Source organism: Oncorhynchus mykiss, chromosome 26 (assembly GCF_057628025.1).
Source record: "Oncorhynchus mykiss isolate SJ-2025 chromosome 26, ASM5762802v1, whole genome shotgun sequence".
Lineage (NCBI taxonomy): Eukaryota > Metazoa > Chordata > Actinopteri > Salmoniformes > Salmonidae > Oncorhynchus > Oncorhynchus mykiss.
The window spans coordinates 19,147,348-19,172,174 of NC_143047.1; the positions used below are offsets into that span (position 1 = coordinate 19,147,348).

Below are 24,827 nucleotides of genomic sequence, written 5' to 3' on the forward strand. Positions count from 1 at the left end.
ACGCCCGGGAAGCAGTTCGATTCCAAATTTCACCCGGTGCCAAACACCCTAACCGGGCGCCTGGCCCAGATGATTTGAATCCCCTCAATGTCCGCAAATCTGATGCGCCTAATAACCATAATAACCAATCATATTACCGTCCGCTACCAAGTATCCAGAATTGACCAATTAGAGAAGAGGGTGAATTTAGCATCGGGCTCAATCCCTTTGAGCACGTCTGGGACCTGTTGGATCGGAGGGTGAGGGCTAGGGCCATTTCCCCCAGAAATGTCCGGGAACTTGCAGTTGCCTTGGTGGAAGTGTGGGGTAACATCTCACAGCAAGAACTGGCAAATCTGGTGCAGTCCATGAGGAGGAGATGCACTGCAATTCTTAATGCAGCTGGTGGCCACACCAGATACTGACTGTTACTTTTGATTTTGACCCCCCTTTGTTCAGGGACATGTTATTCCATTTATGTTAGTCACATGTCTGTGGAACTTGTTCAGTTTATGTCTCAGTTGTTTAATCTTGGCATGTTCATACAAATATTTAGAAATGTTAAGTTTGTTAAGCTTTATCGGCGAGGAGGGCACTCACCGCTCGATCATGTTGTCAACAAGGCAGCATAGTGCGTGTTCCAGAAACATTCAACATAACTTTTCCATGAAATATATGTTTGAATTTTCTAAGTCGTTTTCATTGGAAAGGCCGATAACGCGTTTTCAACAAATAAAACAATCACTTTTGCAGGTGAAATCAGTGAATCCTACTCATTACTCGACATACATAATTACGTCACTTTTGTTTTGAGCCGAATTTCGCCGTGGGCTTTGTACGGTGCTCACGCCCGGGAAGCAGTTCGATTCCAAATTTCACCCGGTGCCAAACACCCTAACCGGGCGCCTGGCCCAGATGATTTGAATCCCCTCAATGTCCGCAAATCTGATGCGCCTAATAACCATAATAACCAATCATATTACCGTCCGCTACCAAGTATCCAGAATTGACCAATTAGAGAAGAGGGTGAATTTAGCATCGGGCTTGTGGCGCAATGGATAACGCGTCTGACTACGGATCAGAAGATTCTAGGTTCGACTCCTGGCAAGCTCGTGCATTTAGTCTATGTCTGAGTGAGATTTGGAAATGAGCGGTGTCTTTTCAATTTGTGCTGAGTGTCTTTGCCTACATGCGCCATTAATTTATACCTCATAAACCCAGCAAAAAAAGAAACTTCCCTTTTTCAGGACCTTGTCTTAGATAATTCGTAAAAATACAAATAACTTCACAGATCTTCATTTTAATGGGATTAAACACTGTTTCCCATGCGTGTTCAATGAACCATAAACAATTAATGAACATGCATATGTGGAACATCATTAAGACACTAACAGCTTACAGATGGTAGGCAATTAAGAAGTTTTGAAAACTTAGGATACTAAAGAGGCCTTTCTACTGACTCTGAAAAACACAAAAAGAAAGATGCCCAGGGTCCCTGCTCATCTGCGTGGGCACAAACCCACCTTTGCTGGACCAGACAGGACTGTCAAAAAGTGCTCTTCATTGACGAGTTGCGGTTTTGTCTCACCAGGGGTGATGGTCGGATATGCGTTTATTGTCGAAGGAATGAGTGTTACACCGAGGCCTGTACTCTGAAGCGGGATGGAGGTGGGGGGTACGTCCTGGTCTGGGGCGGTGTGTCACAGCATCATCAGACTGAGCTTGTCATTGCAGGCAATCTCAATGCTGTGTGTTACAAGGAAGACATCCTCCCCCCTCATGTGGTACCCTTCCTGCAGGCTCATCCTGACGTGACCCTCCAGCATGACAATGCCACCAGCCATACTGCTCATTCTGTGTGTGATTTCCTGCAAGACAGGAATGTCAGTGTTCTGCCATGGCCAGCGAAGAACCCGCATCTCAATCCCTTTGAGCACGTCTGGGACCTGTTGGATCGGAGGGTGAGGGCTAGGGCCATTCCCCCCAGAAATGTCCGGGAACTTGCAGTTGCCTTGGTGGAAGTGTGGGGTAACATCTCACAGCAAGAACTGGCAAATCTGGTGCAGTCCATGAGGAGGAGATGCACTGCAATTCTTAATGCAGCTGGTGGCCACACCAGATACTGACTGTTACTTTTGATTTTGACCCCCCTTTGTTCAGGGACATGTTATTCCATTTATGTTAGTCACATGTCTGTGGAACTTGTTCAGTTTATGTCTCAGTTGTTTAATCTTGGCATGTTCATACAAATATTTAGAAATGTTAAGTTTGTTAAGCTTTATCGGCGAGGAGGGCACTCACCGCTCGATCATGTTGTCAACAAGGCAGCATAGTGCGTGTTCCAGAAACATTCAACATAACTTTTCCATGAAATATATGTTTGAATTTTCTAAGTCGTTTTCATTGGAAAGGCCGATAACGCGTTTTCAACAAATAAAACAATCACTTTTGCAGGTGAAATCAGTGAATCCTACTCATTACTCGACATACATAATTACGTTACTTTTGTTTTGAGCCGAATTTCGCCGTGGGCTTTGAACGGTGCTCACGCCCGGGAAGCAGTTCGATTCCAAATTTCACCCGGTGCCAAACACCCTAACCGGGCGCCTGGCCCAGATGATTTGAATCCCCTCAATGTCCGCAAATCTGATGCGCCTAATAACCATAATAACCAATCATATTACCGTCCGCTACCAAGTATCCAGAATTGACCAATTAGAGAAGAGGGTGAATTTAGCATCGGGCTCAATCCCTTTGAGCACGGCTGGGACCTGTTGGATCGGAGGGTGAGGGCTAGGGCCATTCCCCCCAGAAATGTCCGGGAACTTGCAGTTGCCTTGGTGGAAGTGTGGGGTAACATCTCACAGCAAGAACTGACAAATCTGGTGCAGTCCATGAGGAGGAGATGCACTGCAATTCTTAATGCAGCTGGTGGCCACACCAGATACTGACTGTTACTTTTGATTTTGACCCCCCTTTGTTCAGGGACATGTTATTCCATTTATGTTAGTCACATGTCTGTGGAACTTGTTCAGTTTATGTCTCAGTTGTTTAATCTTGGCATGTTCATACAAATATTTAGAAATGTTAAGTTTGTTAAGCTTTATCGGCGAGGAGGGCACTCACCGCTCGATCATGTTGTCAACAAGGCAGCATAGTGCGTGTTCCAGAAACATTCAACATAACTTTTCCATTAAATATATGTTTGAATTTTCTAAGTCGTTTTCATTGGAAAGGCCGATAACGCGTTTTCAACAAATAAAACAATCACTTTTGCAGGTGAAATCAGTGAATCCTACTCATTACTCGACATACATAATTACGTCACTTTTGTTTTGAGCCGAATTTCGCCGTGGGCTTTGAACGGTGCTCACGCCCGGGAAGCAGTTCGATTCCAAATTTCACCCGGTGCCAAACACCCTAACCGGGCGCCTGGCCCAGATGATTTGAATCCCCTCAATGTCCGCAAATCTGATGCGCCTAATAACCATAATAACCAATCATATTACCGTCCGCTACCAAGTATCCAGAATTGACCAATTAGAGAAGAGGGTGAATTTAGCATCGGGCTTGTGGCGCAATGGATAACGCGTCTGACTACGGATCAGAAGATTCTAGGTTCGACTCCTGGCAAGCTCGTGCATTTAGTCTATGTCTGAGTGAGATTTGTAAATGAGCGGTGTCTTTTCAATTTGTGCTGAGTGTCTTTGCCTACATGCGCCATTAATTTATAACTCATAAACCCAGCAAAAAAAGAAACTTCCCTTTTTCAGGACCTTGTCTTTCAAAGATAATTCGTAAAAATACAAATAACTTCACAGATCTTCATTTTAATGGGATTAAACACTGTTTCCCATGCGTGTTCAATGAACCATAAACAATTAATGAACATGCATATGTGGAACATCATTAAGACACTAACAGCTTACAGATGGTAGGCAATTAAGAAGTTTTGAAAACTTAGGATACTAAAGAGGCCTTTCTACTGACTCTGAAAAACACAAAAAGAAAGATGCCCAGGGTCCCTGCTCATCTGCGTGGGCACAAACCCACCTTTGCTGGACCAGACAGGACTGTCAAAAAGTGCTCTTCATTGACGAGTTGCGGTTTTGTCTCACCAGGGGTGATGGTCGGATATGCGTTTATTGTCGAAGGAATGAGTGTTACACCGAGGCCTGTACTCTGAAGCGGGATGGAGGTGGGGGGTACGTCCTGGTCTGGGGCGGTGTGTCACAGCATCATCAGACTGAGCTTGTCATTGCAGGCAATCTCAATGCTGTGTGTTACAAGGAAGACATCCTCCCCCCTCATGTGGTACCCTTCCTGCAGGCTCATCCTGACGTGACCCTCCAGCATGACAATGCCACCAGCCATACTGCTCATTCTGTGTGTGATTTCCTGCAAGACAGGAATGTCAGTGTTCTGCCATGGCCAGCGAAGAACCCGCATCTCAATCCCTTTGAGCACGTCTGGGACCTGTTGGATCGGAGGGTGAGGGCTAGGGCCATTTCCCCCAGAAATGTCCGGGAACTTGCAGTTGCCTTGGTGGAAGTGTGGGGTAACATCTCACAGCAAGAACTGGCAAATCTGGTGCAGTCCATGAGGAGGAGATGCACTGCAATTCTTAATGCAGCTGGTGGCCACACCAGATACTGACTGTTACTTTTGATTTTGACCCCCCTTTGTTCAGGGACATGTTATTCCATTTATGTTAGTCACATGTCTGTGGAACTTGTTCAGTTTATGTCTCAGTTGTTTAATCTTGGCATGTTCATACAAATATTTAGAAATGTTAAGTTTGTTAAGCTTTATCGGCGAGGAGGGCACTCACCGCTCGATCATGTTGTCAACAAGGCAGCATAGTGCGTGTTCCAGAAACATTCAACATAACTTTTCCATGAAATATATGTTTGAATTTTCTAAGTCGTTTTCATTGGAAAGGCCGATAACGCGTTTTCAACAAATAAAACAATCACTTTTGCAGGTGAAATCAGTGAATCCTACTCATTACTCGACATACATAATTACGTCACTTTTGTTTTGAGCCGAATTTCGCCGTGGGCTTTGTACGGTGCTCACGCCCGGGAAGCAGTTCGATTCCAAATTTCACCCGGTGCCAAACACCCTAACCGGGCGCCTGGCCCAGATGATTTGAATCCCCTCAATGTCCGCAAATCTGATGCGCCTAATAACCATAATAACCAATCATATTACCGTCCGCTACCAAGTATCCAGAATTGACCAATTAGAGAAGAGGGTGAATTTAGCATCGGGCTTGTGGCGCAATGGATAACGCGTCTGACTACGGATCAGAAGATTCTAGGTTCGACTCCTGGCAAGCTCGTGCATTTAGTCTATGTCTGAGTGAGATTTGGAAATGAGCGGTGTCTTTTCAATTTGTGCTGAGTGTCTTTGCCTACATGCGCCATTAATTTATACCTCATAAACCCAGCAAAAAAAGAAACTTCCCTTTTTCAGGACCTTGTCTTAGATAATTCGTAAAAATACAAATAACTTCACAGATCTTCATTTTAATGGGATTAAACACTGTTTCCCATGCGTGTTCAATGAACCATAAACAATTAATGAACATGCATATGTGGAACATCATTAAGACACTAACAGCTTACAGATGGTAGGCAATTAAGAAGTTTTGAAAACTTAGGATACTAAAGAGGCCTTTCTACTGACTCTGAAAAACACAAAAAGAAAGATGCCCAGGGTCCCTGCTCATCTGCGTGGGCACAAACCCACCTTTGCTGGACCAGACAGGACTGTCAAAAAGTGCTCTTCATTGACGAGTTGCGGTTTTGTCTCACCAGGGGTGATGGTCGGATATGCGTTTATTGTCGAAGGAATGAGTGTTACACCGAGGCCTGTACTCTGAAGCGGGATGGAGGTGGGGGGTACGTCCTGGTCTGGGGCGGTGTGTCACAGCATCATCAGACTGAGCTTGTCATTGCAGGCAATCTCAATGCTGTGTGTTACAAGGAAGACATCCTCCCCCCTCATGTGGTACCCTTCCTGCAGGCTCATCCTGACGTGACCCTCCAGCATGACAATGCCACCAGCCATACTGCTCATTCTGTGTGTGATTTCCTGCAAGACAGGAATGTCAGTGTTCTGCCATGGCCAGCGAAGAACCCGCATCTCAATCCCTTTGAGCACGTCTGGGACCTGTTGGATCGGAGGGTGAGGGCTAGGGCCATTCCCCCCAGAAATGTCCGGGAACTTGCAGTTGCCTTGGTGGAAGTGTGGGGTAACATCTCACAGCAAGAACTGGCAAATCTGGTGCAGTCCATGAGGAGGAGATGCACTGCAATTCTTAATGCAGCTGGTGGCCACACCAGATACTGACTGTTACTTTTGATTTTGACCCCCCTTTGTTCAGGGACATGTTATTCCATTTATGTTAGTCACATGTCTGTGGAACTTGTTCAGTTTATGTCTCAGTTGTTTAATCTTGGCATGTTCATACAAATATTTAGAAATGTTAAGTTTGTTAAGCTTTATCGGCGAGGAGGGCACTCACCGCTCGATCATGTTGTCAACAAGGCAGCATAGTGCGTGTTCCAGAAACATTCAACATAACTTTTCCATGAAATATATGTTTGAATTTTCTAAGTCGTTTTCATTGGAAAGGCCGATAACGCGTTTTCAACAAATAAAACAATCACTTTTGCAGGTGAAATCAGTGAATCCTACTCATTACTCGACATACATAATTACGTTACTTTTGTTTTGAGCCGAATTTCGCCGTGGGCTTTGAACGGTGCTCACGCCCGGGAAGCAGTTCGATTCCAAATTTCACCCGGTGCCAAACACCCTAACCGGGCGCCTGGCCCAGATGATTTGAATCCCCTCAATGTCCGCAAATCTGATGCGCCTAATAACCATAATAACCAATCATATTACCGTCCGCTACCAAGTATCCAGAATTGACCAATTAGAGAAGAGGGTGAATTTAGCATCGGGCTCAATCCCTTTGAGCACGGCTGGGACCTGTTGGATCGGAGGGTGAGGGCTAGGGCCATTCCCCCCAGAAATGTCCGGGAACTTGCAGTTGCCTTGGTGGAAGTGTGGGGTAACATCTCACAGCAAGAACTGACAAATCTGGTGCAGTCCATGAGGAGGAGATGCACTGCAATTCTTAATGCAGCTGGTGGCCACACCAGATACTGACTGTTACTTTTGATTTTGACCCCCCTTTGTTCAGGGACATGTTATTCCATTTATGTTAGTCACATGTCTGTGGAACTTGTTCAGTTTATGTCTCAGTTGTTTAATCTTGGCATGTTCATACAAATATTTAGAAATGTTAAGTTTGTTAAGCTTTATCGGCGAGGAGGGCACTCACCGCTCGATCATGTTGTCAACAAGGCAGCATAGTGCGTGTTCCAGAAACATTCAACATAACTTTTCCATGAAATATATGTTTGAATTTTCTAAGTCGTTTTCATTGGAAAGGCCGATAACGCGTTTTCAACAAATAAAACAATCACTTTTGCAGGTGAAATCAGTGAATCCTACTCATTACTCGACATACATAATTACGTCACTTTTGTTTTGAGCCGAATTTCGCCGTGGGCTTTGAACGGTGCTCACGCCCGGGAAGCAGTTCGATTCCAAATTTCACCCGGTGCCAAACACCCTAACCGGGCGCCTGGCCCAGATGATTTGAATCCCCTCAATGTCCGCAAATCTGATGCGCCTAATAACCATAATAACCAATCATATTACCGTCCGCTACCAAGTATCCAGAATTGACCAATTAGAGAAGAGGGTGAATTTAGCATCGGGCTTGTGGCGCAATGGATAACGCGTCTGACTACGGATCAGAAGATTCTAGGTTCGACTCCTGGCAAGCTCGTGCATTTAGTCTATGTCTGAGTGAGATTTGTAAATGAGCGGTGTCTTTTCAATTTGTGCTGAGTGTCTTTGCCTACATGCGCCATTAATTTATAACTCATAAACCCAGCAAAAAAAGAAACTTCCCTTTTTCAGGACCTTGTCTTTCAAAGATAATTCGTAAAAATACAAATAACTTCACAGATCTTCATTTTAATGGGATTAAACACTGTTTCCCATGCGTGTTCAATGAACCATAAACAATTAATGAACATGCATATGTGGAACATCATTAAGACACTAACAGCTTACAGATGGTAGGCAATTAAGAAGTTTTGAAAACTTAGGATACTAAAGAGGCCTTTCTACTGACTCTGAAAAACACAAAAAGAAAGATGCCCAGGGTCCCTGCTCATCTGCGTGGGCACAAACCCACCTTTGCTGGACCAGACAGGACTGTCAAAAAGTGCTCTTCATTGACGAGTTGCGGTTTTGTCTCACCAGGGGTGATGGTCGGATATGCGTTTATTGTCGAAGGAATGAGTGTTACACCGAGGCCTGTACTCTGAAGCGGGATGGAGGTGGGGGGTACGTCCTGGTCTGGGGCGGTGTGTCACAGCATCATCAGACTGAGCTTGTCATTGCAGGCAATCTCAATGCTGTGTGTTACAAGGAAGACATCCTCCCCCCTCATGTGGTACCCTTCCTGCAGGCTCATCCTGACGTGACCCTCCAGCATGACAATGCCACCAGCCATACTGCTCATTCTGTGTGTGATTTCCTGCAAGACAGGAATGTCAGTGTTCTGCCATGGCCAGCGAAGAACCCGCATCTCAATCCCTTTGAGCACGTCTGGGACCTGTTGGATCGGAGGGTGAGGGCTAGGGCCATTCCCCCCAGAAATGTCCGGGAACTTGCAGTTGCCTTGGTGGAAGTGTGGGGTAACATCTCACAGCAAGAACTGGCAAATCTGGTGCAGTCCATGAGGAGGAGATGCACTGCAATTCTTAATGCAGCTGGTGGCCACACCAGATACTGACTGTTACTTTTGATTTTGACCCCCCTTTGTTCAGGGACATGTTATTCCATTTATGTTAGTCACATGTCTGTGGAACTTGTTCAGTTTATGTCTCAGTTGTTTAATCTTGGCATGTTCATACAAATATTTAGAAATGTTAAGTTTGTTAAGCTTTATCGGCGAGGAGGGCACTCACCGCTCGATCATGTTGTCAACAAGGCAGCATAGTGCGTGTTCCAGAAACATTCAACATAACTTTTCCATGAAATATATGTTTGAATTTTCTAAGTCGTTTTCATTGGAAAGGCCGATAACGCGTTTTCAACAAATAAAACAATCACTTTTGCAGGTGAAAACACTGAATCCTACTCATTACTCGACATACATAATTTCGTCACTTTTGTTTTGAGCCGACTTTCGCCGTGGGCTTTGAACGGTGCTCACGCCCGGGAAGCAGTTCGATTCCAAATTTCACCCGGTGCCAAACACCCTAACCGGGCGCCTGGCCCAGATGATTTGAATCCCCTCATGTCCGCAAATCTGATGCGCCTAATAACCATAATAACCAATCATATTACCGTCCGCTACCAAGTATCCAGAATTGACCAATTAGAGAAGAGGGTGAATTTAGCATCGGGCTTGTGGCGCAATGGATAACGCGTCTGACTACGGATCAGAAGATTCTAGGTTCGACTCCTGGCAAGCTCGTGCATTTAGTCTATGTCTGAGTGAGATTTTTCAATTTGTGCTGAGTGTCTTTGCCTACATGCGCCATTAATTTATACCTCATAAACCCAGCAAAAAAAGAAACTTCCCTTTTTCAGGACCTTGTCTTAGATAATTCGTAAAAATACAAATAACTTCACAGATCTTCATTTTAATGGGATTAAACACTGTTTCCCATGCGTGTTCAATGTTCCAGAAACATTCAACATAACTTTTCCATGAAATATATGTTTGAATTTTTTTCTAAGTGGTTTTCATTGGGAAGGCCGATAACGCGTTTTCAACAAATAAAACAATCACTTTTGCAGGTGAAAACACTGAATCCTACTCATTACTCGACATACATAATTTCGTCACTTTTGTTTTGAGCCGACTTTCGCCGTGGGCTTTGAACGGTGCTCACGCCCGGGAAGCAGTTCGATTCCAAATTTCACCCGGTGCCAAACACCCTAACCGGGCGCCTGGCCCAGATGATTTGAATCCCCTCATGTCCGCAAATCTGATGCGCCTAATAACCATAATAACCAATCATATTACCGTCCGCTACCAAGTATCCAGAATTGACCAATTAGAGAAGAGGGTGAATTTAGCATCGGGCTTGTGGCGCAATGGATAACGCGTCTGACTACGGATCAGAAGATTCTAGGTTCGACTCCTGGCAAGCTCGTGCATTTAGTCTATGTCTGAGTGAGATTTTTCAATTTGTGCTGAGTGTCTTTGCCTACATGCGCCATTAATTTATACCTCATAAACCCAGCAAAAAAAGAAACTTCCCTTTTTCAGGACCTTGTCTTAGATAATTCGTAAAAATACAAATAACTTCACAGATCTTCATTTTAATGGGATTAAACACTGTTTCCCATGCGTGTTCAATGTTCCAGAAACATTCAACATAACTTTTCCATGAAATATATGTTTGAATTTTTTTCTAAGTGGTTTTCATTGGGAAGGCCGATAACGCGTTTTCAACAAATAAAACAATCACTTTTGCAGGTGAAAACACTGAATCCTACTCATTACTCGACATACATAATTTCGTCACTTTTGTTTTGAGCCGAATTTCGCCGTGGGCTTTGAACGGTGCTCACGCCCGGGAAGCAGTTCGATTCCAAATTTCACCCGGTGCCAAACACCCTAACCGGGCGCCTGGCCCAGATGATTTGAATCCCCTCATGTCCGCAAATCTGATGCGCCTAATAACCATAATAACCAATCATATTACCGTCCGCTACCAAGTATCCAGAATTGACCAATTAGAGAAGAGGGTGAATTTAGCATCGGGCTTGTGGCGCAATGGATAACGCGTCTGACTACGGATCAGAAGATTCTAGGTTCGACTCCTGGCAAGCTCGTGCATTTAGTCTATGTCTGAGTGAGATTTGGAAATGAGCGATGTCTTTTCAATTTGTGCTGAGTGTCTTTGCCTACATGCGCCATTAACGTATACCCCATAAACCCATCAAAAAAAGAAACTTCCCTTTTTCAGGACCTTGTCTTTCAAAGATAATTCGTAAAAATACAAATAACTTCACAGATCTTCATTTTAATGGGATTAAACACTGTTTCCCATGCGTGTTCAATGTTCCAGAAACATTCAACATAACTTTTCCATGAAATATATGTTTGAATTTTTTTCTAAGTGGTTTTCATTGGGAAGGCCGATAACGCGTTTTCAACAAATAAAACAATCACTTTTGCAGGTGAAAACACTGAATCCTACTCATTACTCGACATACATAATTTCGTCACTTTTGTTTTGAGCCGACTTTCGCCGTGGGCTTTGAACGGTGCTCACGCCCGGGAAGCAGTTCGATTCCAAATTTCACCCGGTGCCAAACACCCTAACCGGGCGCCTGGCCCAGATGATTTGAATCCCCTCATGTCCGCAAATCTGATGCGCCTAATAACCATAATAACCAATCATATTATCGTCCGCTACCAAGTATCCAGAATTGACCAATTAGAGAAGAGGGTGAATTTAGCATCGGGCTTGTGGCGCAATGGATAACGCGTCTGACTACGGATCAGAAGATTCTAGGTTCGACTCCTGGCAAGCTCGTGCATTTTTTCTATGTCTGAGTGAGATTTGGAAATGAGCGATGTCTTTTCAATTTGTGCTGAGTGTCTTTGCCTACATGCACCATTAATGCATACCTCATAAACCCATCAAAAAAATAAACTTCCCTTTTTCAGGACCTTGTCTTTCAAAGATAATTCGTAAAAATATAAATAACTTCACAGATCTTCATTTTAATGGGATTAAACACTGTTTCCCATGCGTGTTCAATGAACCATAAACAATTAATGAACATGCATATGTGGAACATCATTAAGACACTAACAGCTTACAGATGGTAGGCAATTAAGAAGTTTTGAAAACTTAGGATACTAAAGAGGCCTTTCTACTGACTCTGAAAAACACAAAAAGAAAGATGCCCAGGGTCCCTGCTCATCTGCGTGGGCACAAACCCACCTTTGCTGGACCAGACAGGACTGTCAAAAAGTGCTCTTCATTGACGAGTTGCGGTTTTGTCTCACCAGGGGTGATGGTCGGATATGCGTTTATTGTCGAAGGAATGAGTGTTACACCGAGGCCTGTACTCTGAAGCGGGATGGAGGTGGGGGGTACGTCCTGGTCTGGGGCGGTGTGTCACAGCATCATCAGACTGAGCTTGTCATTGCAGGCAATCTCAATGCTGTGTGTTACAAGGAAGACATCCTCCCCCCTCATGTGGTACCCTTCCTGCAGGCTCATCCTGACGTGACCCTCCAGCATGACAATGCCACCAGCCATACTGCTCATTCTGTGTGTGATTTCCTGCAAGACAGGAATGTCAGTGTTCTGCCATGGCCAGCGAAGAACCCGCATCTCAATCCCTTTGAGCACGTCTGGGACCTGTTGGATCGGAGGGTGAGGGCTAGGGCCATTCCCCCCAGAAATGTCCGGGAACTTGCAGTTGCCTTGGTGGAAGTGTGGGGTAACATCTCACAGCAAGAACTGGCAAATCTGGTGCAGTCCATGAGGAGGAGATGCACTGCAATTCTTAATGCAGCTGGTGGCCACACCAGATACTGACTGTTACTTTTGATTTTGACCCCCCTTTGTTCAGGGACATGTTATTCCATTTATGTTAGTCACATGTCTGTGGAACTTGTTCAGTTTATGTCTCAGTTGTTTAATCTTGGCATGTTCATACAAATATTTAGAAATGTTAAGTTTGTTAAGCTTTATCGGCGAGTAGGGCACTCACCGCTCGATCATGTTGTCAACAAGGCAGCATAGTGCGTGTTCCAGAAACATTCAACATAACTTTTCCATGAAATATATGTTTGAATTTTCTAAGTCGTTTTCATTGGAAAGGCCGATAACGCGTTTTCAACAAATAAAACAATCACTTTTGCAGGTGAAAACACTGAATCCTACTCATTACTCGACATACATAATTTCGTCACTTTTGTTTTGAGCCGACTTTCGCCGTGGGCTTTGAACGGTGCTCACGCCCGGGAAGCAGTTTGATTCCAAATTTCACCCGGTGCCAAACACCCTAACCGGGCGCCTGGCCCAGATGATTTGAATCCCCTCATGTCCGCAAATCTGATGCGCCTAATAACCATAATAACCAATCATATTACCGTCCGCTACCAAGTATCCAGAATTTACCAATTAGAGAAGAGGGTGAATTTAGCATCGGGCTTGTGGCGCAATGGATAACGCGTCTGACTACGGATCAGAAGATTCTAGGTTCGACTCCTGGCAAGCTCGTGCATTTAGTCTATGTCTGAGTGAGATTTGGAGATGAGCGGTGTCTTTTCAATTTGTGCTGAGTGTCTTTGCCTACATGCGCCATTAATGCATACCTCATAAACCCATCAAAAAAATAAACTTCCCTTTTTCAGGACCTTGTCTTTCAAAGATAATTCGTAAAAATACAAATAACTTCACAGATCTTCATTTTAATGGGATTAAACACTGTTTCCCATGCGTGTTCAATGAACCATAAACAATTAATGAACATGCATATGTGGAACATCATTAAGACACTAACAGCTTACAGATGGTAGGCAATTAAGAAGTTTTGAAAACTTAGGATACTAAAGAGGCCTTTCTACTGACTCTGAAAAACACAAAAAGAAAGATGCCCAGGGTCCCTGCTCATCTGCGTGGGCACAAACCCACCTTTGCTGGACCAGACAGGACTGTCAAAAAGTGCTCTTCATTGACGAGTTGCGGTTTTGTCTCACCAGGGGTGATGGTCGGATATGCGTTTATTGTCGAAGGAATGAGTGTTACACCGAGGCCTGTACTCTGAAGCGGGATGGAGGTGGGGGGTACGTCCTGGTCTGGGGCGGTGTGTCACAGCATCATCAGACTGAGCTTGTCATTGCAGGCAATCTCAATGCTGTGTGTTACAAGGAAGACATCCTCCCCCCTCATGTGGTACCCTTCCTGCAGGCTCATCCTGACGTGACCCTCCAGCATGACAATGCCACCAGCCATACTGCTCATTCTGTGTGTGATTTCCTGCAAGACAGGAATGTCAGTGTTCTGCCATGGCCAGCGAAGAACCCGCATCTCAGCCCTTTGAGCACGTCTGGGACCTGTTGGATCGGAGGGTGAGGGCTAGGACCATTCCCCCCAGAAATGTCCGGGAACTTGCAGTTGCCTTGGTGGAAGAGTGGGGTAACATCTCACAGCAAGAACTGGCAAATCTGGTGCAGTCCATGAGGAGGAGATGCACTGCAATTCTTAATGCAGCTGGTGGCCACACCAGATACTGACTGTTACTTTTGATTTTGACCCCCCTTTGTTCAGGGACATGTTATTCCATTTATGTTAGTCACATGTCTGTGGAACTTGTTCAGTTTATGTCTCAGTTGTTTAATCTTGGCATGTTCATACAAATATTTAGAAATGTTAAGTTTGTTACGCTTTATCGGCGAGGAGGGCCCTCACCGCTCGATCATGTTGTCAACAAGGCAGCATAGTGCGTGTTCCAGAAACATTCAACATAACTTTTCCATGAAATATATGTTTGAATGTTCTAAGTCGTTTTCATTGGAAAGGCCGATAACGCGTTTTCAACAAATAAAACAATCACTTTTGCAGGTGAAATCAGTGAATCCTACTCATTACTCGACATAAATGTATATACGTCACTTTTGTTTTGAGCCGAATTTCGCCGTGGGCTTTGAACGGTGCACACGCCCGGGAAGCAGTTAGATTCCAAATTTCACCCGGTGCCAAACACCCTAACCGGGCGCCTGGCCCAGATGATTTGAATCCCCTCATGTCCGCAAATCTGATGCGCCTAATAACCATAATAACCAATCATATTACCGTCCGCTACCAAGTATCCAGAATTGACCAATTAGAGAAGAGGGTGAATTTAGCATTGGGCTTGTGGCGCAATGGATAACGCGTCTGACTACGGATCAGAAGATTCTAGGTTCGACTCCTGGCAAGCTCGTGCATTTAGTCTATGTCTGAGTGAGATTTGGAGATGAGCGGTGTCTTTTCAATTTGTGCTGAGTGTCTTTGCCTACATGCGCCATTAATGCATACCTCATAAACCCATCAAAAAAATAAACTTCCCTTTTTCAGGACCTTGTCTTTCAAAGATAATTCGTAAAAATACAAATAACTTCACAGATCTTCATTTTAATGGGATTAAACACTGTTTCCCATGCGTGTTCAATGAACCATAAACAATTAATGAACATGCATATGTGGAACATCATTAAGACACTAACAGCTTACAGATGGTAGGCAATTAAGAAGTTTTGAAAACTTAGGATACTAAAGAGGCCTTTCTACTGACTCTGAAAAACACAAAAAGAAAGATGCCCAGGGTCCCTGCTCATCTGCGTGGGCACAAACCCACCTTTGCTGGACCAGACAGGACTGTCAAAAAGTGCTCTTCATTGACGAGTTGCGGTTTTGTCTCACCAGGGGTGATGGTCGGATATGCGTTTATTGTCGAAGGAATGAGTGTTACACCGAGGCCTGTACTCTGAAGCGGGATGGAGGTGGGGGGTACGTCCTGGTCTGGGGCGGTGTGTCACAGCATCATCAGACTGAGCTTGTCATTGCAGGCAATCTCAATGCTGTGTGTTACAAGGAAGACATCCTCCCCCCTCATGTGGTACCCTTCCTGCAGGCTCATCCTGACGTGACCCTCCAGCATGACAATGCCACCAGCCATACTGCTCATTCTGTGTGTGATTTCCTGCAAGACAGGAATGTCAGTGTTCTGCCATGGCCAGCGAAGAACCCGCATCTCAATCCCTTTGAGCACGTCTGGGACCTGTTGGATCGGAGGGTGAGGGCTAGGGCCATTCCCCCCAGAAATGTCCGGGAACTTGCAGTTGCCTTGGTGGAAGTGTGGGGTAACATCTCACAGCAAGAACTGGCAAATCTGGTGCAGTCCATGAGGAGGAGATGCACTGCAATTCTTAATGCAGCTGGTGGCCACACCAGATACTGACTGTTACTTTTGATTTTGACCCCCCTTTGTTCAGGGACATGTTATTCCATTTATGTTAGTCACATGTCTGTGGAACTTGTTCAGTTTATGTCTCAGTTGTTTAATCTTGGCATGTTCATACAAATATTTAGAAATGTTAAGTTTGTTAAGCTTTATCGGCGAGGAGGGCACTCACCGCTCGATCATGTTGTCAACAAGGCAGCATAGTGCGTGTTCCAGAAACATTCAACATAACTTTTCCATGAAATATATGTTTGAATTTTCTAAGTCGTTTTCATTGGAAAGGCCGATAACGCGTTTTCAACAAATAAAACAATCACTTTTGCAGGTGAAATCAGTGAATCCTACTCATTACTCGACATACATAATTACGTCACTTTTGTTTTGAGCCGAATTTCGCCGTGGGCTTTGAACGGTGCTCACGCCCGGGAAGCAGTTCGATTCCAAATTTCACCCGGTGCCAAACACCCTAACCGGGCGCCTGGCCCAGATGATTTGAATCCCCTCAATGTCCGCAAATCTGATGCGCCTAATAACCATAATAACCAATCATATTACCGTCCGCTACCAAGTATCCAGAATTGACCAATTAGAGAAGAGGGTGAATTTAGCATCGGGCTTGTGGCGCAATGGATAACGTGTCTGACTACGGATCAGAAGATTCTAGGTTCGACTCCTGGCAAGCTCGTGCATTTAGTCTATGTCTGAGTGAGATTTGGAAATGAGCGGTGTCTTTTCAATTTGTGCTGACTGTCTTTGCCTACATGCGCCATTAATTTATACCTCATAAACCCAGCAAAAAAAGAAACTTCCCTTTTTCAGGACCTTGTCTTAGATAATTCGTAAAAATACAAATAACTTCACAGATCTTCATTTTAATGGGATTAAACACTGTTTCCCATGCGTGTTCAATGAACCATAAACAATTAATGAACATGCATATGTGGAACATCATTAAGACACTAACAGCTTACAGATGGTAGGCAATTAAGAAGTTTTGAAAACTTAGGATACTAAAGAGGCCTTTCTACTGACTCTGAAAAACACAAAAAGAAAGATGCCCAGGGTCCCTGCTCATCTGCGTGGGCACAAACCCACCTTTGCTGGACCAGACAGGACTGTCAAAAAGTGCTCTTCATTGACGAGTTGCGGTTTTGTCTCACCAGGGGTGATGGTCGGATATGCGTTTATTGTCGAAGGAATGAGTGTTACACCGAGGCCTGTACTCTGAAGCGGGATGGAGGTGGGGGGTACGTCCTGGTCTGGGGCGGTGTGTCACAGCATCATCAGACTGAGCTTGTCATTGCAGGCAATCTCAATGCTGTGTGTTACAAGGAAGACATCCTCCCCCCTCATGTGGTACCCTTCCTGCAGGCTCATCCTGACGTGACCCTCCAGCATGACAATGCCACCAGCCATACTGCTCATTCTGTGTGTGATTTCCTGCAAGACAGGAATGTCAGTGTTCTGCCATGGCCAGCGAAGAACCCGCATCTCAATCCCTTTGAGCACGTCTGGGACCTGTTGGATCGGAGGGTGAGGGCTAGGGCCATTCCCCCCAGAAATGTCCGGGAACTTGCAGTTGCCTTGGTGGAAGTGTGGGGTAACATCTCACAGCAAGAACTGGCAAATCTGGTGCAGTCCATGAGGAGGAGATGCACTGCAATTCTTAATGCAGCTGGTGGCCACACCAGATACTGACTGTTACTTTTGATTTTGACCCCCCTTTGTTCAGGGACATGTTATTCCATTTATGTTAGTCACATGTCTGTGGAACTTGTTCAGTTTATGTCTCAGTTGTTTAATCTTGGCATGTTCATACAAATATTTAGAAATGTTAAGTTTGTTAAGCTTTATCGGCGAGGAGGGCACTCACCGCTCGATCATGTTGTCAACAAGGCAGCATAGTGCGTGTTCCAGAAACATTCAACATAACTTTTCCATGAAATATATGTTTGAATTTTCTAAGTCGTTTTCATTGGAAAGGCCGATAACGCGTTTTCAACAAATAAAACAATCACTTTTGCAGGTGAAATCAGTGAATCCTACTCATTACTCGACATACATAATTACGTCACTTTTGTTTTGAGCCGAATTTCGCCGTGGGCTTTGAACGGTGCTCACGCCCGGGAAGCAGTTCGATTCCAAATTTCACCCGGTGCCAAACACCCTAACCGGGCGCCTGGCCCAGATGATTTGAATCCCCTCAATGTCCGCAAATCTGATGCGCCTAATAACCATAATAACCAATCATATTACCGTCCGCTACCAAGTATCCAGAATTGACCAATTAGAGAAGAGGGTGAATTTAGCATCGGGCTTGTGGCGCAATGGATAACGCGTCTGACTACGGATCAGAAGATTCTAGGTTCGACTCCTGGCAAGCTCGTGCATTTAGTCTATGTCTGAGTGAGATTTGGAAATGAGCGGTGTCTTTTCAATTTGTGCTGACTGTCTTTGCCTACATGCGCCATTAATTTATACCTCATAAACCCAGCAAAAAAAGAAACTTCCCTTTTTCAGGACCTTGTCTTAGATAATTCGTAAAAATACAAATAACTTCACAGATCTTCATTTTAATGGGATTAAACACTGTTTCCCATGCGTGTTCAATGTTCCAGAAACATTCAACATAATTTTTCCATGAAATATATGTTTGAATTTTTTTCTAAGTGGTTTTCATTGGGAAGGCCGATAACGCGTTTTCAACAAATAAAACAATCACTTTTGCAGGTGAAAACACTGAATCCTACTCATTACTCGACATACATAATTTCGTCACTTTTGTTTTGAGCCGACTTTCGCCGTGGGCTTTGAACGGTGCTCACGCCCGGGAAGCAGTTCGATTCCAAATTTCACCCGGTGCCAAACACCCTAACCGGGCGCCTGGCCCAGATGATTTGAATCCCCTCATGTCCGCAAATCTGATGCGCCTAATAACCATAATAACCAATCATATTACCGTCCGCTACCAAGTATCCAGAATTGACCAATTAGAGAAGAGTTAGGATGAACTTAGCATCGGGCTTCTGGCGCAATGGATAACGCGTCTGACTACGGATCAGAAGATTCTAGGTTCGACTCCTGGCAAGCTCGTGCATTTTTTCTATGTCTGAGTGAGATTTGGAAATGAGCGATGTCTTTTCAATTTGTGCTGAGTGTCTTTGCCTACATGCGCCATTAATGCATACCTCATAAACCCATCAAAAAAATAAACTTCCCTTTTTCAGGACCTTGTCTTTCAAAGATAATTCGTAAAAATATAAATAACTTCACAGATCTTCATTTTAATGGGATTAAACACTGTTTCCCATGCGTGTTCAATGAACCATAAACAATTAATGAACATGCATATGTGGAACATCATTAAGACACTAACAGCTTACAGATGGTAGGCAATTAAGAAGTTTTGAAAACTTAGGATACTAAAGAGGCCTTTCTACTGACTCTGAAAAACACAAAAAGAAAGATGCCCAGGGTCCCTGCTCATCTGCGTGGGCACAAACCCACCTTTGCTGGACCAGACAGGACTGTCAAAAAGTGCTCTTCATTGACGAGTTGCGGTTTTGTCTCACCAGGGGTGATGGTCGGATATGCGTTTATTGTCGAAGGAATGAGTGTTACACCGAGGCCTGTACTCTGAAGCGGGATGGAGGTGGGGGGTACGTCCTGGTCTGGGGCGGTGTGTCACAGCATCATCAGACTGAGCTTGTCATTGCAGGCAATCTCAATGCTGTGTGTTACAAGGAAGACATCCTCCCCCCTCATGTGGTACCCTTCCTGCAGGCTCATCCTGACGTGACCCTCCAGCATGACAATGCCACCAGCCATACTGCTCATTCTGTGTGTGATTTCCTGCAAGACAGGAATGTCAGTGTTCTGCCATGGCCAGCGAAGAACCCGCATCTCAATCCCTTTGAGCACGTCTGGGACCTGTTGGATCGGAGGGTGAGGGCTAGGGCCATTCCCCCCAGAAATGTCCGGGAACTTGCAGTTGCCTTGGTGGAAGTGTGGGGTAACATCTCACAGCAAGAACTGGCAAATCTGGTGCAGTCCATGAGGAGGAGATGCACTGCAATTCTTAATGCAGCTGGTGGCCACACCAGATACTGACTGTTACTTTTGATTTTGACCCCCCTTTGTTCAGGGACATGTTATTCCATTTATGTTAGTCACATGTCTGTGGAACTTGTTCAGTTTATGTCTCAGTTGTTTAATCTTGGCATGTTCATACAAATATTTAGAAATGTTAAGTTTGTTTTGCTTTATCGGCGAGGAGGGCACTCACCGCTCGATCATGTTGTCAACAAGGCAGCATAGTGCGTGTTCCAGAAACATTCAACATAACTTTTCCATGAAATATATGTTTGAATTTTCTAAGTCGTTTTCATTGGAAAGGCCGATAACGCGTTTTCAACAAATAAAACAATCACTTTTGCAGGTGAAATCAGTGAATCCTACTCATTACTCGACATACATAATTACGTCACTTTTGTTTTGAGCCGAATTTCGCCGTGGGCTTTGAACGGTGCTCACGCCCGGGAAGCAGTTCGATTCCAAATTTCACCCGGTGCCAAACACCCTAACCGGGCGCCTGGCCCAGATGATTTGAATCCCCTCAATGTCCGCAAATCTGATGCGCCTAATAACCATAATAACCAATCATATTACCGTCCGCTACCAAGTATCCAGAATTGACCAATTAGAGAAGAGGGTGAATTTAGCATCGGGCTTGTGGCGCAATGGATAACGCGTCTGACTACGGATCAGAAGATTCTAGGTTCGACTCCTGGCAAGCTTGTGCATTTAGTCTATGTCTGAGTGAGATTTGGAAATGAGCGGTGTCTTTTCAATTTGTGCTGACTGTCTTTGCCTACATGCGCCATTAATTTATACCTCATAAACCCAGCAAAAAAAGAAACTTCCCTTTTTCAGGACCTTGTCTTAGATAATTCGTAAAAATACAAATAACTTCACAGATCTTCATTTTAATGGGATTAAACACTGTTTCCCATGCGTGTTCAATGAACCATAAACAATTAATGAACATGCATATGTGGAACATCATTAAGACACTAACAGCTTACAGATGGTAGGCAATTAAGAAGTTTTGAAAACTTAGGATACTAAAGAGGCCTTTCTACTGACTCTGAAAAACACAAAAAGAAAGATGCCCAGGGTCCCTGCTCATCTGCGTGGGCACAAACCCACCTTTGCTGGACCAGACAGGACTGTCAAAAAGTGCTCTTCATTGACGAGTTGCGGTTTTGTCTCACCAGGGGTGATGGTCGGATATGCGTTTATTGTCGAAGGAATGAGTGTTACACCGAGGCCTGTACTCTGAAGCGGGATGGAGGTGGGGGGTACGTCCTGGTCTGGGGCGGTGTGTCACAGCATCATCAGACTGAGCTTGTCATTGCAGGCAATCTCAATGCTGTGTGTTACAAGGAAGACATCCTCCCCCCTCATGTGGTACCCTTCCTGCAGGCTCATCCTGACGTGACCCTCCAGCATGACAATGCCACCAGCCATACTGCTCATTCTGTGTGTGATTTCCTGCAAGACAGGAATGTCAGTGTTCTGCCATGGCCAGCGAAGAACCCGCATCTCAATCCCTTTGAGCACGTCTGGGACCTGTTGGATCGGAGGGTGAGGGCTAGGGCCATTCCCCCCAGAAATGTCCGGGAACTTGCAGTTGCCTTGGTGGAAGTGTGGGGTAACATCTCACAGCAAGAACTGGCAAATCTGGTGCAGTCCATGAGGAGGAGATGCACTGCAATTCTTAATGCAGCTGGTGGCCACACCAGATACTGACTGTTACTTTTGATTTTGACCCCCCTTTGTTCAGGGACATGTTATTCCATTTATGTTAGTCACATGTCTGTGGAACTTGTTCAGTTTATGTCTCAGTTGTTTAATCTTGGCATGTTCATACAAATATTTAGAAATGTTAAGTTTGTTTTGCTTTATCGGCGAGGAGGGCACTCACCGCTCGATCATGTTGTCAACAAGGCAGCATAGTGCGTGTTCCAGAAACATTCAACATAACTTTTCCATGAAATATATGTTTGAATTTTCTAAGTCGTTTTCATTGGAAAGGCCGATAACGCGTTTTCAACAAATAAAACAATCACTTTTGCAGGTGAAATCAGTGAATCCTACTCATTACTCGACATACATAATTACGTCACTTTTGTTTTGAGCCGAATTTCGCCGTGGGCTTTGAACGGTGCTCACGCCCGGGAAGCAGTTCGATTCCAAATTTCACCCGGTGCCAAACACCCTAACCGGGCGCCTGGCCCAGATGATTTGAATCCCCTCAATGTCCGCAAATCTGATGCGCCTAATAACCATAATAACCAATCATATTACCGTCCGCTACCAAGTATCCAGAATTGACCAATTAGAGAAGAGGGTGAATTTAGCATCGGGCTTGTGGCGCAATGGATAACGCGTCTGACTACGGATCAGAAGATTCTAGGTTCGACTCCTGGCAAGCTTGTGCATTTAGTCTATGTCTGAGTGAGATTTGGAAATGAGCGGTGTCTTTTCAATTTGTGCTGACTGTCTTTGCCTACATGCGCCATTAATTTATACCTCATAAACCCAGCAAAAAAAGAAACTTCCCTTTTTCAGGACCTTGTCTTAGATAATTCGTAAAAATACAAATAACTTCACAGATCTTCATTTTAATGGGATTAAACACTGTTTCCCATGCGTGTTCAATGAACCATAAACAATTAATGAACATGCATATGTGGAACATCATTAAGACACTAACAGCTTACAGATGGTAGGCAATTAAGAAGTTTTGAAAACTTAGGATACTAAAGAGGCCTTTCTACTGACTCTGAAAAACACAAAAAGAAAGATGCCCAGGGTCCCTGCTCATCTGCGTGGGCACAAACCCACCTTTGCTGGACCAGACAGGACTGTCAAAAAGTGCTCTTCATTGACGAGTTGCGGTTTTGTCTCACCAGGGGTGATGGTCGGATATGCGTTTATTGTCGAAGGAATGAGTGTTACACCGAGGCCTGTACTCTGAAGCGGGATGGAGGTGGGGGGTACGTCCTGGTCTGGGGCGGTGTGTCACAGCATCATCAGACTGAGCTTGTCATTGCAGGCAATCTCAATGCTGTGTGTTACAAGGAAGACATCCTCCCCCCTCATGTGGTACCCTTCCTGCAGGCTCATCCTGACGTGACCCTCCAGCATGACAATGCCACCAGCCATACTGCTCATTCTGTGTGTGATTTCCTGCAAGACAGGAATGTCAGTGTTCTGCCATGGCCAGCGAAGAACCCGCATCTCAATCCCTTTGAGCACGTCTGGGACCTGTTGGATCGGAGGGTGAGGGCTAGGGCCATTCCCCCCAGAAATGTCCGGGAACTTGCAGTTGCCTTGGTGGAAGTGTGGGGTAACATCTCACAGCAAGAACTGGCAAATCTGGTGCAGTCCATGAGGAGGAGATGCACTGCAATTCTTAATGCAGCTGGTGGCCACACCAGATACTGACTGTTACTTTTGATTTTGACCCCCCTTTGTTCAGGGACATGTTATTCCATTTATGTTAGTCACATGTCTGTGGAACTTGTTCAGTTTATGTCTCAGTTGTTTAATCTTGGCATGTTCATAAAAATATTTAGAAATGTTAAGTTTGTTAAGCTTTATCGGCGAGGAGGGCACTCACCGCTCGATCATGTTGTCAACAAGGCAGCATAGTGCGTGTTCCAGAAACATTCAACATAACTTTTCCATGAAATATATGTTTGAATTTTCTAAGTCGTTTTCATTGGAAAGGCCGATAACGCGTTTTCAACAAATAAAACAATCACTTTTGCAGGTGAAATCAGTGAATCCTACTCATTACTCGACATACATAATTACGTCACTTTTGTTTTGAGCCGAATTTCGCCGTGGGCTTTGAACGGTGCTCACGCCCGGGAAGCAGTTCGATTCCAAATTTCACCCGGTGCCAAACACCCTAACCGGGCGCCTGGCCCAGATGATTTGAATCCCCTCAATGTCCGCAAATCTGATGCGCCTAATAACCATAATAACCAATCATATTACCGTCCGCTACCAAGTATCCAGAATTGACCAATTAGAGAAGAGGGTGAATTTAGCATCGGGCTCAATCCCTTTGAGCACGTCTGGGACCTGTTGGATCGGAGGGTGAGGGCTAGGGCCATTTCCCCCAGAAATGTCCGGGAACTTGCAGTTGCCTTGGTGGAAGTGTGGGGTAACATCTCACAGCAAGAACTGGCAAATCTGGTGCAGTCCATGAGGAGGAGATGCACTGCAATTCTTAATGCAGCTGGTGGCCACACCAGATACTGACTGTTACTTTTGATTTTGACCCCCCTTTGTTCAGGGACATGTTATTCCATTTATGTTAGTCACATGTCTGTGGAACTTGTTCAGTTTATGTCTCAGTTGTTTAATCTTGGCATGTTCATACAAATATTTAGAAATGTTAAGTTTGTTAAGCTTTATCGGCGAGGAGGGCACTCACCGCTCGATCATGTTGTCAACAAGGCAGCATAGTGCGTGTTCCAGAAACATTCAACATAACTTTTCCATGAAATATATGTTTGAATTTTCTAAGTCGTTTTCATTGGAAAGGCCGATAACGCGTTTTCAACAAATAAAACAATCACTTTTGCAGGTGAAATCAGTGAATCCTACTCATTACTCGACATACATAATTACGTCACTTTTGTTTTGAGCCGAATTTCGCCGTGGGCTTTGTACGGTGCTCACGCCCGGGA

The 24,827-nt window shown here is 44.7% G+C and overlaps 12 non-coding genes across 12 annotated transcripts; all 12 read left to right on the plus strand.

Moving 5' to 3' along the window:
- The first annotated feature begins 1,019 nt into the window (after window positions 1-1,019).
- trnar-acg (transfer RNA arginine (anticodon ACG)) lies at window positions 1,020-1,092 on the plus strand. Its single transcript has one exon. It is a non-coding gene; the product is annotated as a tRNA-Arg (tRNA).
- A 2,453-nt stretch (window positions 1,093-3,545) lies between these two features.
- Window positions 3,546-3,618, plus strand: trnar-acg (transfer RNA arginine (anticodon ACG)). The gene has a single exon. It is a non-coding gene; the product is annotated as a tRNA-Arg (tRNA).
- Window positions 3,619-5,250: 1,632 nt separating this feature from the next.
- Window positions 5,251-5,323, plus strand: trnar-acg (transfer RNA arginine (anticodon ACG)). Its single transcript has one exon. It is a non-coding gene; the product is annotated as a tRNA-Arg (tRNA).
- A 2,453-nt stretch (window positions 5,324-7,776) lies between these two features.
- trnar-acg (transfer RNA arginine (anticodon ACG)) lies at window positions 7,777-7,849 on the plus strand. Its single transcript has one exon. It is a non-coding gene; the product is annotated as a tRNA-Arg (tRNA).
- A 1,631-nt stretch (window positions 7,850-9,480) lies between these two features.
- trnar-acg (transfer RNA arginine (anticodon ACG)) lies at window positions 9,481-9,553 on the plus strand. The gene has a single exon. It is a non-coding gene; the product is annotated as a tRNA-Arg (tRNA).
- Window positions 9,554-10,165: 612 nt separating this feature from the next.
- On the plus strand, window positions 10,166-10,238 carry trnar-acg (transfer RNA arginine (anticodon ACG)). Its single transcript has one exon. It is a non-coding gene; the product is annotated as a tRNA-Arg (tRNA).
- A 612-nt stretch (window positions 10,239-10,850) lies between these two features.
- Window positions 10,851-10,923, plus strand: trnar-acg (transfer RNA arginine (anticodon ACG)). The gene has a single exon. It is a non-coding gene; the product is annotated as a tRNA-Arg (tRNA).
- Window positions 10,924-11,557: 634 nt separating this feature from the next.
- trnar-acg (transfer RNA arginine (anticodon ACG)) lies at window positions 11,558-11,630 on the plus strand. Its single transcript has one exon. It is a non-coding gene; the product is annotated as a tRNA-Arg (tRNA).
- A 1,631-nt stretch (window positions 11,631-13,261) lies between these two features.
- trnar-acg (transfer RNA arginine (anticodon ACG)) lies at window positions 13,262-13,334 on the plus strand. Its single transcript has one exon. It is a non-coding gene; the product is annotated as a tRNA-Arg (tRNA).
- Window positions 13,335-14,966: 1,632 nt separating this feature from the next.
- trnar-acg (transfer RNA arginine (anticodon ACG)) lies at window positions 14,967-15,039 on the plus strand. The gene has a single exon. It is a non-coding gene; the product is annotated as a tRNA-Arg (tRNA).
- A 1,632-nt stretch (window positions 15,040-16,671) lies between these two features.
- On the plus strand, window positions 16,672-16,744 carry trnar-acg (transfer RNA arginine (anticodon ACG)). The gene has a single exon. It is a non-coding gene; the product is annotated as a tRNA-Arg (tRNA).
- Window positions 16,745-18,372: 1,628 nt separating this feature from the next.
- trnar-acg (transfer RNA arginine (anticodon ACG)) lies at window positions 18,373-18,445 on the plus strand. Its single transcript has one exon. It is a non-coding gene; the product is annotated as a tRNA-Arg (tRNA).
- Window positions 18,446-24,827: the final 6,382 nt, after the last annotated feature.